The 22083-nt window shown below is 31.8% G+C and overlaps 1 protein-coding gene across 2 annotated transcripts in view; it reads right to left on the reverse strand.

The window, feature by feature from the left end:
- Positions 1-22083, reverse strand: part of Galphas (G protein alpha s subunit) — a 55403-nt gene extending 33320 nt beyond the window's left edge. For both annotated transcript variants that reach the window (XM_088229572.1, XM_088229573.1), the window contains exon 1: positions 21950-22083. The gene's annotated coding sequence lies outside the window, so the exon portion shown is untranslated. The remainder of the gene's footprint in view (positions 1-21949) is intronic.

Consider the following 22083-nt stretch of genomic DNA (forward strand, 5'->3'; position numbering starts at 1 on the left):
TAGGAGCGGACCAAAAATATGAAAAATATTTTAGGTGGGTCAAAATATACTTAATTTATTGAAAAACTCGACGGTTGGTTAGGTACTGGAGGTGTTTTTTGTTAATATAAACTCTTAAGTGGTAAATTCAAATAATCCTTCACAAAATGTTGTTTTTTTTTTAAATCAAAATATAGGAGAAAATAACAACAAACCATCACTGTTTTTTTAAATGATTTATTTGAAATTTATTTATTAACCCTTATGGATTATTACATTCATTTTACAAAAATAATATCTAATTTTTTATTCATACTCTGTTGTTAATAATAATATTTTTTACGCCTTTTGAAAAGTTTGTCTGTGTCTTTTGTTTAGTTAATTTTATTTTATTTCTTATTTTATTTTATTTATTTGTACATTTAATCATACATAAAATTTTATGTTCACTTTGCCCAGCTAACAATACATACCCCGTTTCAAGCTAGGACATAATATGAGAGAATTTATTTTGTTTCGTTCTTTAGTTTCATTTTTAAGGAAGTTTTCATCTTTTAATTTTTTTATTTCAGATATTATGTAAGCTATCTCTACATTGTTATGTTAAAATGAAAAATGTTTTTGTTTTATATTGTAGAATTGGCTCCGCGCTACTTAGCCATTTTACTGAAATAAAAATGATTATTATTATAGACTATATACATCGCCAAGAGAGGGGTTAAATATATAACATGACAACAAAATGCATTAAAAAAATCAGAAAGATTATTCAGTATCAGATAACTAACGCACCCGTTTAAGAAATAAAAGAGCGATGTACGGAATTCCCAAAATGACTAATATGATTTATTATCTAGTAAAACTTAAATTATCGGGATTAACGAGACCCAGACCATATCCGGATAGGCAGAAGTCTAGATAATTGGATTAACCATTAAATTAAGACAATGTTTTGTAAAAAAACGCAAAATTTACTCTAAAATCACTTTTTATTGCTTTTGAAATAATACAGTGAATGAGGAACTTCGGTCCTACAGGAAATTGGATACAAAAAATGTTTTCTTGCGCGCGGTAAAAATTAGAGCATTAAATTGCACAGCAAAGTTTCATGAAAATGTACAAAATAATAAAAAAGATTTTTATAAAAACGCACTACTTTGATTGACGTCACTGGTTCAAATGAACTAACCAATGGTATGAAAGCTGTGAAGGATACCCGGTTGTCTTACCGTAAATGAACCAATCAGAAGAACTAATATAGAACAACCTCTGACGTCATACGCGGAGTTATTTCAGAAATACAAAACTTAAAAAAATCATAACGCTAATAACGATAATACGAAATATAAAAATAAAATTGAAAAGAAATTGGCTTGGTTTAAGAGTTTATTAACAAATTATTTTTTTTAAAAAGACACTGAACTTCCTCATTGGAATCACATTAAAAACTTACTTAAACATGTCCAGCAAAGTTAATTGCTTTGACAAAGAAACCAGCTATCTTAATGTCTTCTTTATTTTTTTTTCCTGATAACGATCCGGATATTTTGTCAATCTTGATGACTGGAGTTCGGATAAACGGAGTTTTACTGTACATTTATTATTACTCATTGTTCATTGTTAAATGAAAAAACGTGTAAAATGAGGTTCCGGTGCAGTGTCTAATAAAATAATAGAAATATTTCAAAAATACCCAGATGTTGTTGTGCAATTTTTAAATAGCGTCTTAGATTATAAGAGAATCATCTCGATACAATGGTTAGTAGTAATAATAGCTATGTGGATTTATTACATTATTAAATATTTGCACAAAATATTACAAGTCTATTTATAGATATGCGTAGTTACTATTTCTTGGAACATTATGACTAAATGTGTTGCCGTATGTAAACTCTAGAACATATTACAAATAATACTTTGAAACAACTTCTTATTCAAACAAAATAAAGCATCACGCTGTTTCCCCATAGGAGTAGGAAGAGGGAATGGAGAGCCACTTTCATTTTTCTTTGTATCCTCCGTGCTTCCTCTGCACGAATTATTTTTATGGAGCGTGTTTAGATTTGGTAATCCTCTGTATTAAATTCATATTTTAGTCAGTATTTGGAACTAAATTTGTTGCAACAGATAGTAACTAACTGGTACAAGATGAAGTATTGATTGAGCCGATAATTTCTTTCGATGTATTTTAACTAAAAAAATCATATGTAAGTACAACAACAACAACAACAACAAACCATCACGCCGTTTCCCCGTAAGGTTGGCAGAGAGGATAGAACGCCACATCACTATATCTTTACATTCATACGTCTTCTCATGTACGCGCGCCGATTATTCCGACTTTTGACATGTCCATCTTCAAGTATTTGTTGAATTTGGTCGTGCCATGTCTTCCTCGGTCTTCCTCTATTTCTGCATCCATCAACATTCGCATTGTAAATACTCTTAGCCGTTCTTTCGCTGTCCATTTGTTCTACATGTCCAAACTAGTGCAGAGCTCCTTTCTTGATTTTGTCAGTAATGCTAGTCTCAGCCTTACATAATGTACGGATCTCAACATTTGCGCATCTATCGTACATAGTTTTACCACACATTCGCCTGAGAGATCGCATTTCGACAGCATTCAGCCTACTTTCATCCCTGTTTTTCCAAGTCCATATTTCGCTCCCATACATCAGGGTCGGGACCAGGACTCCGTTTTGAGCTACTAATTTTGCTTCTTGTGACAAACATTTATTTGCCAAGGTTGATTTAAGTGCACCGTTCACTCTGTTCCCAGCACTCACCCTCCTTTCAATATCTTTCTCAGTCATTCCATCCCTAGTAAACATACTTTACAGATACACAAATTCCTCTACTTGTTTTAGTATAACTCCATTCACAGTGATTTCACATTTAGTCATACTTTCATTTCTTTCAAAAACCATTGATTTATCGACATTCATCAGCAAATCGCTTCCCTCGCATACATCGGAGACCTTTGTTGCCAAGAATTGCAGTTCCTCTCAGTTGTTGGCAAGAAGTAATGTAAGTAGATACTGGCTAAATTTAAGGTATACCTTGACAAAGAAGCTTGTATAGCTTAGAAACCGGTCAGTTGAAAAAATAAGTGGTTAAAAACAAAGCTGTTTGTATTTATTTTATTTTAATGAATAACCACAAAATTAGTGCTTTAAATATAAAAGTAGGTATATATTATAATATTTTAACTATAAAAAAAAACATTGATGTTTTTTTTTAGAAACAGGAATTGACTAAATATCTACATTATACTATGAAGAGAGAGGAGGAGAAAGGAAAAACTAAAATATTCAGATAGCAACATTTTAATCGTGATTTAAATGTGAATAAAGAATGCGTCTCTGACATTAGTGGGTAGGTTATTCCACAATCGAGCAGCCACTACTGCGAAAGAGGAGGCAAAAAAATAGAGAGGTGAATGGGTATTGAAAGGGTTCTTTTGTTACTAGAACAAGGAGATAGCCCATGCTGTGATAGAGGTTGGAAGAGCTCTCTCAGATAAATAGGCAAAGTGGTATTTGTTGAATTTAGCCATGCCATGTTTTTCTTAGTCTTCCGACATAAAATCCTAGTCCGCACTTGATGTATCTTGACTATTCATTAAAGGAAGGTAAGGTGATCAGTCTTACGCTTCAGGTGCCAATCCAAAGACAGTGAAACATTGAGTGAAACCACCTTATAAACAAATATTTTCTATTGACCCTTTCAGGAATCAAACCCAGGACCTCGAGCATGGCAGGCGACCGCGCCAACTATTATTCCATGAGACTGACTTTTCTCCACTCGATTTACTTTTTCATTTTTTCCCATCAGAGTAGCAATCGAAATCAGAAAACACTCGTCCAGGACTCTGGCTCTATTTCACACACAACTGTATTCTTCATCCGCCCAGACACAGACAAAACTAATGTATTTTTTTCTGAACAGATGAGATTTTTAAGATCAATTATAGAGGGGTCAAGTGAATTTTAATTCAGAAATTGTGTGAATTAAAAGAACATCTGAATGGATAATTGATAATTAGTTTTTTTTCAAGAGTGTCTATAAATATCTTTTATTGACAATTCTTGGTGGAATTCCATTGTGTCATTTTAGCTTATGTACATCTTGGTGATATTTTTAAAATAATTCCATAAATTCCCTCAGCCGGAATGCGCGAAGAAAACCTATCTATCTACTATATTAAGTAAGATTCGTGATTTATCGTTTTTAAGAACTAGCAACCTACTCAGATAACAGAAGCTACAATGCAGTTCTAACTACATATATACCTTTCAAATATAATATTTATAATATTTAAATTTAAGTAGATACTAAATCATTTTATTCAACTAACTCAGGCTCTCTCGGGGTATGGATGCATGAGGGAATATCTGCATCGCTTTGGGCTGCGAGACGATAGTTGCTGCCCATGTGATGGCATCACTGATCAGACTGTACAACATCTTCTAATATACTGGCCAATGTTCGATAGGCCGAGATGGGAGCTTGAATGCAAAGTAAACACTCGGATTTCTGCGACAAATAACCTGGCTGAGCTTCTGAACTGTAATGATACACGAAGAGAGACTGTTCGATTCATTACAAGGACGATCAAGCAGGCTAAGTTATTTAATAGTGGTATTTAGCTCCTTTTGTTTTTTTTGTGTCCAACGTTCATGGCTATTTTTAATTATTTGTTAATTTGATATTTCAAGTGTTATTTTGTTTATTCTGATTCTGCTTTTATTTTTATTATTGTTATCTACGGTGAAAAAAGTTAAAGTCAACTGAATATAACTTCAAGATAAATATATTAGATAAAACCTTACATATAACAAAAGCAAGGTACAAATAATTTGCAACTAAAAAAAATATATTCTTAAAATTACTATGATTTGAATAACAAACCAATTATTTGCTTTAAACATCTATTCTCTTTGCGCAAGAAAGGTCACTTTGTAAGCTTGCAAAAGGAAAATAAACTCAGTTTAATTAAACCTGTCTAGAGGGATTAATCTCAAACATTAGTGGGTTAAGAATTGGTCACTGTAGCCCAAATAGCCATAAATTCCAAATTAATGTGATGGGAAGTCCACAGTGTGGACTTCCGAGGCTCCAGACCCCATATTCTTTGATTGCCTGATAAGAGATAAATAGTATGCACCCCTCCCTGAAAAAATATCCCTATCCTGTCGAAGTATCATCCACCACATAGGAAACTTCTGCCTGAAAATAGAGTGATTTATATATTTTAGTTTTTTATGATTTCTACCCTATCAATTTCTTTTATAGTATGTTCATTATATTTTTCCCATGTTGGCGAAAATCATGCCTTTTAGGGTGGATTGAGTATTAAAAAAAAAGTGTATAGAATAATCATATTTCGCACCTTGATTTAATGTGTCGGTACATAATTTGTAAGTTATTTTTTACTAGAGTCATTACAGAGAAAACTATTAAATTAAATACATGGGTATAAACTAAAATGATGTGGGCTTACAACATCTATTTAATATGGGTGAAATCGTTAAATGCATACTGAGAACATATCATTCATTTGACTCTTATGCTATGAAAAGTAATTTTATGCAGTACTTTGAATTATAATCTAATACGGTTGATTTTAGTTATTTTTTATTTCTATTATATTAGGATGAAGTACACTCACAAAGGTTTATTTTCGACCGAATGAAACTTAGCAGAAACCAAGTGAGAGTTATCACTAAAGCCCTTACAGGGCACTGCAGATTGAGCTTGATAGAATAAACCTTTCTAAAACTTTTAGATGTACGTTCTGCAGTCCAAATGATGAAACACTTATACATATACAACCGGTTAAACCTGGAGAATGGAGATCGCTTGCCTTCTACGTAATACTTTTAAGACCTGGGCTTGGAGAATGAGATTTAGTGATAGATATGAGAGCGCCTCGCTCTTTAAAGACCTAAACTCGGAGGGCGTGCATAAACCTTACGAGGACCCGTCATAATAAATCTACACAGGTCGCAGTGACGTCAGGAGCTTATTTAGCACTGATCTCAATCTTCGAGAATAATAATAGATTAGGAATCAAATTGTGGAACTTCACTAAGTATTAAATTTTGAGAATAGACGCCTCGGAAGAATTGTGGATGTGGAAATAAATAACTGCCAAAATAAATCAAGCTGGAACTGTCCTACTCTACTACTGTTCCAAAATTATTCAATATCTTGGTCTTAAATTAGATGAGAAGATGAGACACTCATTGATAACACGGCTAACACACTCATAAAGCTAATGTATTTATTTTAGAAACATTAAAAGAAGATATGAAAAAATATACTTAGCACTTTGCCAACCTCATTTAGAATATGGACTAATAGGATGGGTATCTGCTGCAGCTACACATCTCAAATGAATTATTAAAGTACAAGAAGGCATCATAAAAGTTATTCTCGAGGAACCAATGAGAACCCTATCTACAGACTTGTTTTGTCTTTGACGTGCCTGAGATATGCCTAATATACGCTAAAATTATTCTGCTAGACAGATTTGGAGATAGACATTGTCATCTCATGCTCATGAACATGAATACGAGGTGTGTTCATAAAATAACGGGAATTTTTTAATTTTACGGGTTTGGAGAGCCCGATTGTCTTTTTTTTTTCATTAAGTTGGTATACATGCCCCTAAAGTATGCTAAACTCTTCAGCTGTATTTATTGTTTACTTTGTCTGTGGCAGCCGCTAAGATTAGACGTGTTTTATGAGCTCGGCGATTTTCGCTTGTTAAAAAAATGGATCAAAGAATCTGTATCAAATTTTGTGTAAAAAATTAAATAGTGTTGAAAATTCAAAAAAAAAATACAGGACTCTCCAATCCTGCGAAATTTAAAAATTCCCATTATTTTCTGAACGCACCTCGTATATAAAAGGGCAAGACATAATATTTTTGTCAATATTCCTCCCTTTTAACACAACATTTGGACAAAGGTCCGAGGATTATTTTTCTGCCGAATCGTTTAATATGCTACCACATAAAATTAATTTAACCGATAACAAACAATATTTCAAAAGAGAAAGCTAAATCTGGCTGAAGAAAATTAGGATAGAAGAGATAAAAAAAATATTTGAATGACATATGAAATACAAAAAAATTACGCTACAGTCCTTAGATCAGGTTCACCTAATAAGGAGGACTCTTAAACTAATGTTGTATAGTATATTAGTAAAAAAAAAAATTTTTCAATGCAGGCGAATTAATTTATGCTTAAAGTATAAAATGTATTATAAATATTCTGGTGAATCGATAATTCTAAAAACGGTTAAAAATCTCAGAGAATTTTCATGAGTATGAACTATAATTATTATTGAATTCCAGAAGTGCTGTATTGATAAAAACAAAATAAATATAAGTAAATTAAAAATAGGTTCATGTTTAATTCAGTAACGTTGAAATTTGTCATTTGTGTCAATGAAGATTTAATATATTTATAGATTCTTTGTCAGCGTATTTGCAAATACACACTAATTAGAATATTATTAATACTTTACTTAATGCAGAATAAATATGCAAACGAACGAGCTTAAGATTTGTCATGAAATTTGGTGAAGATGGTGATTATTGATAAATAAGTGTATTGGAAAATGAGACACCATATTTCCAGAGTCCCGTTTGATTATAATAAAGACATATTTAATGAGTTCTTGGATATACCATACTTAAAATAATATTCTTAGAGTATTTCACAATAGAAGACGCTGTAGTACGTAAGTATTTTATTATATTCATGTTAAAATGACTTCTTGGAACTTCTAAATTCTTAACAGTGTACGTACAACACAGTCATAGTATTTTCATTGGATCTAAAGAGTTAAACTACCTGCCACAAAATTGTACAATGAGTTACCTGAAGAAATAAAAGAAACGGAAACTCTCAAAATATTAAAAATCAATTTGGAAAAATGGGTTCTTGAGAAATGGTTTCTTCTTTTTTGATATTATCGTTACTGAAAGTTTATATAAGTTCATAAGATGTTATGAACTAACTTAATAAAGCATAAATAAATTTCAAAAACTCAGGGAGAGAAAATAAAAAAAATAGAATAAGTAAAGAAATAGACAGCCTACCCGACCATTTAAAAAAAAATTACATAATTGCATTACAGGTAACCCGTTGAGTACGGGGGATACCTTCCTGATGAAATTATATTTAATAAATTTCATACTTAACGGGAGACACCGATATGTGAACAGTTATAGCAACATTTTTAACAATGAAAACAACCTTTATTTACTAACTCAAAGACAATGATTGTGGAAAGAAATGGCTTTTTCAAGTACTTTTATGGCCAATTGTTTTTGAGCGGGAACCGATTCCATGTAAATTCCTTGGCAAATACTAGTGTTATTATTGCAATTTATTTCTTCCAGCTCTTCGTTGGCCATTGACTCATCGTGAGCTTTCAACGGGATTAAAATATCCTCAACCTCAGTTCTGTTCCGTTTGACTAATATCTTAAATTATGCTTCCGATATTATTTTCCACATTGACGTCTTCTTCCACAATATTTTTATATATATTTTTCTCCAGCCGAAGGAAGAAGAGTCAGACGGTCTTTGCTGGTTTCAAATCCTGAAGCAGTCGCTTCTTCTCTGGAAATGAATGTTTGTTTTTTTTCTTTCTAAAATGAGGCCGTTTCGTCCATGTTAAATAGAAAATTGTTGAAAATGGCGGATTAAAAAAATTGTACTATCACAGATTCATAGTGGGGATTACCTGTATATAACATAAGAAATATTTAAAATAATGTGTCCTCACTGGGGTAACCCTTGCCGAGGAGCAATATACGATTGAGAATACACAGAAAATAAATTTCAAAAGTTCAAGTCTTTTGTTTAATGTTCTTGTCGTTAATTGTTTTAATGGACAGTGGAAGTAGATTATAGATTTTGATTGCATAATACTAAGTCCTTTTGCCCGAAAGTGGTGTAAGTCTGTATTTGTTTAGGTTTAAATTAGCAGAAAATGTGATCTCTCAAGCGGATACACCAATTTGATAAAATTTCTGCCAAGATACAAGCTTGCCTAGTGAGGCAGGTAATGACAAAACACAGAAATAAAAATTTAATTAAGAACTTACATTATGCACTTATTGAATCTGAATTAATTACATTCACGCTTTTTCTTGTTTCTTTCTTTAACAGGGCTTCCGATCTATTGACATATTTAGTAATTTATATAACATTTCGTTGGTGATCTAAGCTCCGATTATAATGGTAAATTAACAGATCTTCAAATGTCAATTAAGTTAAGTCGAATTTTCTGTATGAATAATTGAATATTTATGTTTAAAAAAAATAAATAAACATGTTGAATAGGTTACTGACGAAGTTACTTAAAATTTTCATATTTAAAATTCAATTTTATTTTATAGACAAAGAGGAACTTCAGCCCTACAGGAAATTGGATACAAAAAATGTTTTTTTATGGGAGGTAAAAATTAGAGCATAGTTATACGGCAAAGTTTCTTGAAAATGTATGAAAAAATATTTAAAAATATTTTAATAAAAGCAAACAACTTTAAACGACATCACTAGTTCATATGAATCAACCAATAATGAGAGAGGTGTGAAAGATTTCCAATTTACTTACTGTCAACGGATCAATCGGCGGAACGAACCGAGAATAAGCGGAAGAGAACTTGAGACGTCACAAGCAGATTAATTTCAGAAATACAAAACTTAAAAAAATCATAGCGCTGATAATGATACATGAATTAAAAAAAAAAATTGGCTTTATTTAATAGTCTATTAACAAATAATAAAACCCACTGAACTTCCTCATTGAAGATAACTCTGCTAACTTTAAAAAAAAACAAAATTTTATATGTATTTTATTAGTTGATAAATACTCGTAACTTTAGTTAAACAAAACATTTATATTTAACAAATTACAACAGGGATGGAGAATACCTTAAATAAGGGAATATAGAAGTCTAGGCATTTACAGGGCTTATGACCTGTCATTGGCTGGTTTAATTGTCCACTTTACACACTGTGTAAAATTCACCATTTTGCCTTTGTTTGAACATCCATATTTCTTCAATTCTTCCATTTGTTGATTTTAGTGAAGTTAAAGAGCTGAAACCTTTATTGTTGTGAAGAGATTCTTCTGACTGAATTATTTCACATACTAGGCAATGCCAGAATTTGTTTTTTCAATTTTTAAACTTCTTCTTGGACCAGTTGGTTTCATTACAATATTTGGCTCCCGAGGGGGTGAAATCCAGTCTTTTGTCTGCGAACATTTGGACAAACTCAAATATTGTAATAAAACATTTATACTTTTACATGCATGAGTAATGGTAATTTTTACTTTTAAAATATTAAAATATGTCGTAATTTCTAATTTTTAAATTCATCACACCCTTATTTTTATTTATTTATTTATTTTATTTTATTTAGAAAACATACAGTCATACAAAATAAGTACTAAAAACAACAATTTTTTAACATAAAAAGACCAATTAAGTTTTCATAAATTAAAAAGATATAAACATTAAATGTGACAAAAAATAAAAAATAAATAAGAATTTTAAGTGAAAAAAGGATAATTGTTGACATTTGCGTTTTCCATGGAGGTAATAAATTAAAATAAATAAAAATACCGAATGCACACTCCGAGCCATCCACGCACACACATGAACGCCCATATAAAACATACACAAACATATACATTATATGCGGCACATATACATAGCATAAACCACTCAAGATGTACATTCAGCAACTATCCCAAATAATCGACCCCATGAAGAAATTTTCTGTACAAATGCAACGTGCAGTTAAAAATTTCTACATCAATACTGAGTCCGTTATATAACTTAAGCTTAAATCTACTTAACACATTTGCGATTTAGGAAAAAACGGCTATGGCCTTCGGGAAACTTAAGTAATTATACGGTAGAAGATATTGTGTCCCTGTAGCAAACAGTCAGCAAAAAAAGTGTCCCAGTATGAGGGTCAAATAAGATTTACTGTAAACCATCAACTACGATCCAATGGGAAGTGAAATATTTCAAAAGTTATGATACATGTCCTTATAAGATGATCCTATGAGAAAATATGCAAACGAATGTGTTAATTGTTTTATTTGCGAGAATACTTAGTCATAATCTATTGAAGTATCTTATGCACCATTCTAGAGACAAGAAAAATAAAAAGATACGAGGATGATGACTAAACAAACACAAAAAAATGATCATAACATAAACAAATCATTCTTATTCTTAGTGGTGGGGGTCAGTGCTATGCAAGCTCCTGACGTCACTGCGACCTGTGAAGATCTATTGTGACTGGTGAATAGTTCTCGCCCCCCAAGTCCAGGTCTATAAAGAGCCTGGCTACGGTGTGGAAGGCGAGCGTTTACATTTTGCTAGATCTCCCCCTCTAAGGCCAGATCATAAATTTTAGTGTAAAAAAAAAAACTGTCAAAGATTTAGCTTTGGTGATAAAAATAGATATTAATTTTTAATAATTGTAAATGAACAAAAAATATGATAACATAAATAAACCATAAATTTTAGTGTAAAAAACTGTCAAAGGATTAGCTTTAGCGATAAAAATAGATATTAATATGTAATGATTGTATGCAAACACACTTTCGGGCGTAAGTAGAGTTTTACTTTTTCAAACTGATAACATTTAGCATAATTCCATAAATTATAGATGACTGGATCCAACGAATATACACTGAACATGTCATATGGGTAATACTTACTTATTAACATTGCCAATGCAATTGGTTTAATTTTCTTTCATGTAAGTATTTCAACATTTTATAACTAACAATATAATATTGATTTGATTTGATTTAAATTATTTATTGACAATTCTTGGTGGAATTCCATTGTAATGATGTAATAACTTATATTTACATATAAGTTATTAATTTTAAAATACTTGGTACACTTCCACTTATTTGTTTGACCAATTAGCGCTTTCACCCTTTAATGGGCATCTTCAGACTGGTGAATATTATACAGTGTAAGGATAATTTATATAAAACTAAATATTATCTTAAGCGTAGGTACATTTAAAAAATACGTTGAAAGAGATACAATATGCAATATTTCAATGGAACAGGGTGGGACAAATTATTGAAACATGTGTTGGCGGTGTACTTTAAGAGAGGATTCTATCTATGAAAAACTTTTATTGTTTTATTACAATCTACAGGGTCCAACTAAGGGGGCTAATAAGGGTGAGTTTTTGATTTCTATCTGCAGATTTATTAAAATTCTATCACTATTATTTTTTATCCTATTTATTTCTAAAATTTCTAATCTATCTAACTTTTGACCTTTATGTCCTACGTTTATTTTTGAAAGTATTTTTATATTAATAACTTATATGTAAATATAAGTAATTGCATCATACAATATTGATATTATAATAGAGAGGGGAAAGGGGACAAGACCACAAGAAAAGGTTTTGTCAGTTGAAAAAGCCTGAAAAATAACATATTACTGCATTTTTAACATAATAACATTCTCACATTTTGTCATTTAGAGGGTTTTATCACTATACCGATGATATGTGTCCGTACAGTGTGGAACATACCTCCATAGAATAATGGAGTGGAATTTAGAAAGATTGTTACCACAAAATCTGATCCTACATTAAGCCAATAGACAGATTTACATATGAATACAGCGCACAAAAGGCCAACAGAATATACAAGTGTTTGTAAATTTTATTTTTTAAATGCTTAGAATATTCAATGTACCAAATTAGATTCGATTTTCAAAGGAAAAATGTTGCCACCGGGTAGAAATAATTATATATGTTTAATGTGGATTAAATTGTAGATAGCACAAAATAATCTCATTGCATAAATAATTATTATGATAATAACACATTACATCAGAAATGGGAAATATTTTAGAGAAGGATTACGAAACCCTAGGCATTAACAGGGCTTACCGAATTCAATATCTCTTTATAATTTTCATATTATTTTTTTTAAATCGCCAGTGCGTTTTGAAGAGCGTACAGATTCCTAAACACAAGCTCACTAATATAATACTAATGCTACACGTTTGAGTATTGACGCGCTTATTCATATTCTGAAAAATGGGGGTCAGCGATATACATAAATGATATATATAAATGGAGTCAATGTTAAAAATCTTAAGTCTACAAAAACAAAAAAATAACATTGATTCCATATTTATGTTTAATTTGCTGAATGGCTTAATTGATAGACCGTCGTTACTGGAACAAGTGGCATTCAATGTTCCGATCCGCCGGTTGCGAAATAATAATGTGCTGTTCCTCGATCAACACAGCACAAACTATGGCTTGCATGCACCAATGTCGTATTGTAAACTCGAGACAAGATGGCTCAAAATTTGACAGCGGAGAGACTATCACTCCCTCTCACTTCTGTTCAATGTACTTCATAGTCCTAATGCACCTATATATACCTGCGTGAAAAATTTCAATCCGTATTAGTACGTCAAGATTTAGACTGTGTGTATTTAGACTGTGTATTTATCTATGGATAAAAAATCGTTGATACTCTAGTTTTTCTGACTGATTTACAAACATTTTTAAATGTTACATGGTCGTATCGTTCATCACTTTGGCAAATACATTTGTTTAAAATAACTCACTCTGCTGAGCATGACTTTTTCATTAATACTTCTCATCAAGGGGTTAATATGGTTTAATAATGGTTTACCTCTTCGTTCTAATTCTCAAGGCACTCTCTTAATACCCATCCACAATTTCTCTTTCTTCTCTAACTCATATAGTGTCCATGCGGCTCGACTGAGGAATCATCTCCCATCCACCATCAAAGATGTTACTACATTATCTCTGTTTAAATAACGTCTGAAGAAACATCTCCTTTCCCTTCCTTAATCTCTCCTCCTTTCCTCTTTTTTCCTTTTTCCCATTGAGTAATAGTTTTGATTGAAGGTCATTTATTAACAAATACGTTTATTTCTATTTTAATACATATTTAGCTTTTTAATCTTTATTTTCTATTGAATATGTTCCGTAACTTGAATTATAAAAATAAAACTATTATTTTATTGGTTGGTTGGAAGAAATTGCCGTTTGGCAATAAGCGGGCCAATGTACAAATAACATTATGTACAAAAAGTTAAATTAAAATTAAATACCTGTTCTGAGGTAAACAGTATTTTCTTCTTTTTTTTAATATAAAATAAAGCCAATTTTTTATTAGAGATGTCTAAAGAAAATTAATACAAAATGGAATAAAGTATATAAAAATACAATAATCTTAAAAAACTTATGCATCAAAATCAACTTTTGTAGGTGGTGAACTGTGGTTTTAATACCAACTATAGTGGAGTAATGATCAGTAATAGGGGTGCAGCAGATACAGTAGGGTTAATTGTTTTAGCAAAAATGTGGTCGATACAAGTTTCTGCCTCATGTGTCACTCTTGTTGGTACATTAATTAATTATATAAATCCATAGTGCATAAGAATATTGGTGTATTCAATTACAATAGATTTTCCGCTTAGAATATTTATGTTGATATCTCCGGCTAAGACAATTTGTTTTGAATGTTTGTTTTCTTCTAGGATCTGCTCGAGAGATTGTAAAAATGGTGCATTGTTTGCATGGCTGTGGCTCCATAGTAAAATATTTAATAATAACTAATGCTTGCAGGATGTTCTAGATATTTAAAACATACTGGCTCTGGAGGCCTCCAGAAACGCTGCAGACAGAAGTGCTTCCCTCCTCCTTATGTGACCACGTCTGCTCTGCCAAAAGCAAACGACTAAGAAGAAGATCAGTCTGAAGATGCTCGTCTAGTCTAAGTGGAAACTACTAACTGATTAATAAACCAAATTAAAAATGAAATTGTTACGCAGCATTTTAATGCTTTAATTTAATTTAATTAAGACAGGTGTCGTGGCGCAGCTGGTTGGACGGTTTAACTGTGAAACTGGCGTCGCGGGTTTAATTCCCGCCAGTCACAAGAAAGATTTTTTTCTAAATTGGTCCGGGTACTGTGGTGTATTTTTCATAACTTCCACATCCTCGCTTTCCCACCTGTTGACAAACCTCTAAAACAGAGGATTAGAGGGTTGCTAATTTTATTTATTTTAAATTAATTTTTGAAAATCGGAAAAATTAAACTATTTACGGTACCAATACATTTTGTTTTTATTTTATGATTTTAATAGTTCAGTACTAATTTGTTTGTAAATATATATATTTACCACTTTAATTTTCACTTATATGTGGACTGGTTTCAAAGTTACTAATCATCAGAACGTATACTCTCCAGAACTGCTTGGAAGTGTTCCCATATTCCTAATTCTGAGATATAAAGCATCACATTCACATAGAATGTGTATAGGTGTTTTCTCATCTGCACTGCAGAACCTACATCTAGAAGTTCCGTAAATAAACACCAGCTCACAAATATAATAGGTGTGCTTGTTTTTTTAAAAAAAATATATATTTTCATTTTTGTGACATTCCCAAGTACTTACCCAAATATTTACATTTTGGGGCCATTTTCAATGAGTTGTAAATAACGCAGCGTTAGAAAATCAAGTTGGGGTAGAGTGGGTTTCAAACTAGCCACGGGATCACAACTTGGTAAACCCAATATGTAAGTATGTAGTAAGTAATCTTTATCGCTTGAGTACTGAGGCGCTTATCAAACTAGGTAGCGATCTTGCGAGCCTTTAATTCGAGACGAAGACAATTTCTTCATTGTTATTCTTGTATATTGTATTTCTAAATATTAACGAGTGTACAATTTTTAAATAGATACTTTCATAGGCAGTTCAGCGCATGAGCGCACAGGTAAGCCCACCGCCGCTGCCTTAGATAAGTCATCGAATTTAATGCACTTATCCACGGGGGTTAAGGTTCCATTTGTATACTTAATCTGCACGGACCGGACACAGAAAGAAAGCACTTTCACCGGCCTTACGGCGATGACTTTCAGCCAATTCACAAATAATTTAAGGACTTTAGATTTGATTTCCCTATTTCACAAACTCTCGGCGAAATAAATTAGGTGAGCGATTGGATTGGACACGAAAGGTAGCCTCGATAGTTAATGAGGGAATCTGAGATATATGTATTTACCTCAGTAATTTTGGCAAGTCTCTGATCGTTCACAATCTTGCGAATCCCAATTAAGCGTATAGGTACATTTCCTTCGTAAATAGTGATTTATTGCGATTATCATTAACATAACAGCTAATGCCAATTATTTCAGTCTGCATGAAATAGAAAATAATATTTTGATGTATAAATAAATCGGTGGCTACTCAAGTGCAATGGAAAAGATACGAAATTCTTACACACGGATTCAGAGTTTGATTCTCTGTGAGATAGCATAACATAACATGGTATAATTCTTCTTAAATTTTGTTCTTAAAGGTTGTTCCGGGGATTTTTTTTCCTGTTGCGATGCAAAATAATAATATGCAATGCTTAACATAGGCATTTCCTGGAGAGAGCATATCACTGATGACTAGGTTCTCAGTAGAATCGAAGAAGGGAGGCACCTAATTAAAATCATCTCAGAGAGTTGAACCCAATGGATCGGCCACTGTCTCGATTTCGGTCAAATATTGGTCGAAACTTAGGTTCAGCCAAAACCTGCCTTTGTGATTTTTTAAATACTTTTGGCTAGTTCAATGGACACCTCATAAATGTAACAGACTTATATTTGAATATCAATTAAAATTTAGCCGAAAATGACGATGCAAGGTCCTCGCATCTCACTCCCTTAATATTTGTTAGCTGCAAGAAACTCGTAAATCGCTACCGGGTTTTCACACTTATGTTTAAATATAAGGGAAGTTTTTCATTACCCATCGTCCGAGATGTGAGGTTGCTTGCAAGAGATGTTTAATGCTATCTCACTTTAAAAACATGTTTAATGCTATCTCACTTTAAAAGGAAAACTTAAAAAGTGATAACACTTAAACCGGTCGGCATATAAATAATAATAATTTATTTTTGGGATTTTACTCAAACTAAATACAGTAGACGCTCTCTTAACCGGCCTCTTCTAGGAATGCCTCTTTTGGAGTGATGGGTGGCTTTTTCCTGTTCATATTTTTTACAGTTTGTGAAATGTTAATTTTTAATCTGTGAGTTTCTAATACAGAATAAAAGTTCTGTATTCTTAGTGTTTTGAAAAAAAAAATATTTTTTCTTTCTTGCGAAAGTCTTATTTTTATGTGTTTTTCACTACCTTCTCTTTAACCGGCTTTTTCGCTATCCGGCCCGGGTCGGTCCCGTCAAGGCCGGTTACGAGAGCGTCTACTATAGGTAGTTTAATTAGTTACATGACAAATCACAAAGTTAGTGCTATTAATATTTATTTTATGAAATTTATACGCTGAGGAAAGCTTCTACAGTAAAAAAATTACAACCAATTGATGTAATCAAAACCCGACATATTTTTTCAGAATGCAGTACCTATAATACCATTCCACTATTGCTGAAAAAGTTAATAAAACGTAGAAGGAAATTATGCAACTTAGACGGAATTGCTCAAAACATTGGAGATCTACTTGAAAATCCCAGGTGAAGAAGAAACTAATGAGGGAGATCAATTTATTTATTTGATAATTGTAGTTTGCATTACTTAACGTGTTGTTTAACTAATTACGTAAGGTAGACTGTGATCTGGGTCTATATAGCCTATAGTGATCCAAAATGAAATGCCCATTATTGAACTCTTGGATAATGCTGGTTATTAGTTATTTTAATTAGTTTAATTCAATAACCGCATATCTCACATTTAAAATATCCAAATCCTTAATACTGTAACCTCATATCTGAAAATTTCTCATTTACAAAAGCGAAATTAAATAATTGGTTATTACGTGTGAAAAAAATGTGTTTTCTATGTATTTATGAAATGGCATATTCACACATTTTTCATTTTGAAAATAGGTTGTTTATTCCTCCTACTGTAAACCTGATAAAAAAAAACAGATACGAGGTTAAGAAAGAAACGCGACGATATGTGCAATGTAAGGATACAAAATAAATAGATAGAAATATAACGTATGGATCATACTGCTTGTAGAAACATAAATTGCACCGTCCAATCAAATAATATTTGGCATGCGTTAATATTAGCGTGATTGAACAGTGAGGCAAAAATAGACGCAGATCTTAAACAATTAATTAAGTACTGTGATATATTCTATTATTGAACGATGCCGCTGGAGAGAGCGTAAATACAATGTTGCATTCTGTTGACAATTTATATTAACAGTTTACCATTGATTCAAGGACTGGAATAAATGGCAAACATTTGAATGTAAAATTACGTACACAATATACAGTACTTAGTACTGAAAAATATTATTTATATTTTTATGTATCGTATTATCATCGCTTTGATTTTCGTAATTTTGTAATTACTCCTCCTGTGACATCACGAGTTGTCGTCGGTGAGTTGTGCTGCCATTTAAAAGTAGGACCCCGTAGTTGTCAAAATACACTAAACATTGAAAAAAAAATGGCTACCCGGAGACTGAAAAACTTTTTTTTTTATCATTACCTAGTGGAATACTGGTTCATATTATTATTTATTTTAATTTTAAATCATTCTCCACTTTACTCTGTTACATTTATATTTTAGAACATACAATTTTCTCATCTTAACTGTTATTTACTGATAATTGATTTGTTTTTTACTTAAAATTGTTTGGCTTTAATTTTTCTATAAAATAAGATATTTCTAATCAATAAGTCGGTAACTATAAAATTTCATAAAATGAGATTGATTCATAACTGGCATCCAATAAGCCTTTGTTTATTTATTTATTTGACAAACTTATGCAGTCCATTCTAACGATGGTAAATACAATTTCTTATAATAAATACAGGCACTAATAAAATAAAATACAACTAAACAAAATTAAAGATAGGACAAAAAAAATAAATTACTATCTCAAGACAAGAACCGGTCTATCTTGGTGAATTTTTAAATCTATAAAGACTCACACCAAAAAAGTCCAGATCTTGTCTCGAGTTTACAATACAACACAATCGGGACATTGGTGCATGCAAGCCTTGTTCGAATAGTAAATAAAAATATTTAATATTCAAAAATGAATATTCTATAATATTCAACTAGCAGTTTTGGATTTTTGATTTGGGGTGAGATTTTAACTTCGAGGGTGCAATATCTCACTACTAGTAAAATGCCAACTTGCTCCAGAAACCCGACGATATTATGTGTTACATTGTAATTTCTTCACTGCTGTGATTATTTTTGTAACACAATTTTTTCTAAACGTTTCATTGAACCGTTGATGAATGAATAAATAAATAAAAAAAATTGATTGGTTAGCTAACAAGAAATTGTGGCGTTTCAAAGTAGCTCATTTTTATTTAAATTATTTTTATTACTTTTTCATACATTTTTGAGAATCTTCGCTGTGCTCTAATTCTTACCACATATAAGAAAACATTTTTTGTATCCAATTTCCCGTAGCACTGAACTTCCTCATTGTATGTATATCCTATGAGAAAAAAGTCTTCGCAAACGTGTTAATTTTGATAGTGTATTTTTTTATCACATAATATTTTGTTCATACCTCACAAGGTATGTACGTATGAGTTGATATTTATTTTTATATTCCGCCCAGCGACTCGTAGGAAAAATGGTTAGAGGGTTGTATTTTAAGTTTTTAAAAATGACTAATAGATGGCACTATTAGTTGTTTTTATTATATTATGTGTAGTACTGTATAAAGAAATACATTATGATGCATTGCCTCTGTCATTCCAAAACTTATTATTTTTATCATATTTTATTTTGTCTTGAATGGTAAAGTTATGTTTTTTTTTTCTGTTTGCCACTGAAATTCTTTTTTTAAAAATTTTTGTACACAAGAGTTTTGTATTTCATTTTATGATTATATTTTTCACACTCCGTTAAAGGCCGACGAAAAAAGAAATAAATAAAACGATTTGTAACAACAACAAAAAATCTTTGTTTTTGTACAAACTCAAAAGACAGCCCTCTTAATCCGGCCCCAGACTAGAAAAAGGTTACTCGTGCCTCTTGTAAATAAAAACATGTTTTTTAATAACTGAAGGTTTTGATTCCACACCACTTACTTAAAATTTAAATGTACCTATCTAGTTTAAAATGGATATTACTCAGCCTGGTAAATGAGATTTTTACGGCTTTCTTCCATTGGTCTCTGGAATTATAACCAAAATATTTATACTGTTGAAACATCCTGTAACATATAAGTAATATTGTTTTAATGATAGATTTCAAACTCATAAACAATGTTGCATGTAGTAATACATGCACTAAAATAATTTTCCATGCTGATTTTTCATTCTCAAAACTCAATAAACTATACCTATTGACATCTAAATTGCTCACAGATTCAAATAACTAGATAAACCTTATTGAAGAAAGTTGAGAAAATTTTGTGTTCCTTTTACGGTCCGCGGTCGATAACTCGGTCTCCCTTTTTTATATTTATTTATAATTTTTAAAAACTCGTAAAGGTTATACAAACATATTATTAGGTGAAGTCATACTGTCTCGTCTGGTTGTATAGTCATCATGTGCTTTTTAATGTTGATTTTAAATTTGTCTCCAGTATCATTTTTAGAGTAGTAAGATAAGTCATTGTGGTGTTTAAGTCCATTGTACAGTATTTTTTTACTGTCCTGCATTTGTCCTTGCTTTTTGAATGTGGTATTACTGTTGTTGTTTGCTATTGTATTTGTGTATGTCAGCACTTATGTAATCGTCTTGTATTTTCATTTTAATAATACAACTTTTTTTAATACTTAAAGACTGATGCCCGTATTCAGAGACAAAACTCAAGGTAAGGAAAGTACATTCTACGGTTCTAACCTTTAAGTAATTCACTGCCTATGACATTAAAATGTACATCCCTCACTTTGAGTTTTGTCTGTAAATAAGGGCATAAATGAGATGTCTAGATTTGTTAAGTTCTTTATGTTAAACACACTGAGGACATGTAACCTCAACTTTGTTTATAAATTACGGATAAACGCTGCACTTCTTAAATTCATACATATTATTTTCATTCTTCATACTTTCAGACATCTCTTCATATATTTTCATTCCTTTATCTCTTCATATATTTTCATTCCAAATGAAACTATTTTTTTTTGTACTCCCAGGAGTTACAACAAACTCATTTTGGGACAGAAAAATATTTACATAAAGGTATGGTAATGATATAGTAATAAGGAAAAATATGTACAAAAAACTGAAATAATGGCAAGTTAAGTAATGCAATGAAATTAAAACAAAACACAATAATAAACATTTACATATAGTAAGAAATATCTGAGGGAAAACAAAAACTAAAAACTAAATTTCATCTTCCACGTACCTCCTCAGGCGGTAATATTTTAAAATTCATATCGTCATTTTTTGATATTCAATAGGACTTTGGTAGCCTGTTGTACTCGCTACAAGCAAGGTACAGCAGAGACTTAAGACCATACCTTGTCGTGCGTGATCCAGGTACGTGAATATTTTGCCTCCGTTGAGATGATTATACCATGCCTGAACATCGCACTTTATGCAAGACCGACAAAAGAGGGTGCTGTCAAAACGCTATAAAAGGAGAATACAGGAGAGATCGCTCCCCTTTTCACGCCGACAGCCTCAGATCTAATACGTGACGTTTAATCTCTTAATTGCAAATTATTTGTACCATTGTGTAAATTCAGTGAAAAACAAATCTCAAGAAAGTAATTATAGTCGCTTATCATCTAATAATCATAACCTACATAATTCTAAACAACTGTAACTAAATAATTTTAAATCAGAATAATCTAATGCCGAATCATATTCCGACATGATAATGTATTGTACCAATGCTGCAGGGATAAAGAAATGACAATGGCAGGCATTTATTACAAAAACAATACATAACGGTTTCTTACCAGGAAGCAGGCGTGGTGGAGTTGTCGGGCGCTTGCTCCCGCGCGGCCGCCACGGCGGGCTGAGACTCGGAGGGCTGCTCGCCCCCCGCCCCAACCGCGGCGCGTGCCACCGCCGCCTCTGCCCCCGCTGCGCC

The sequence above is a fragment of the Micrasema longulum genome, unplaced genomic scaffold, assembly GCF_059751315.1.
Source record: "Micrasema longulum isolate JH-2025_06_02 unplaced genomic scaffold, ASM5975131v1 h1tg000680l, whole genome shotgun sequence".
NCBI lineage: Eukaryota > Metazoa > Arthropoda > Insecta > Trichoptera > Brachycentridae > Micrasema > Micrasema longulum.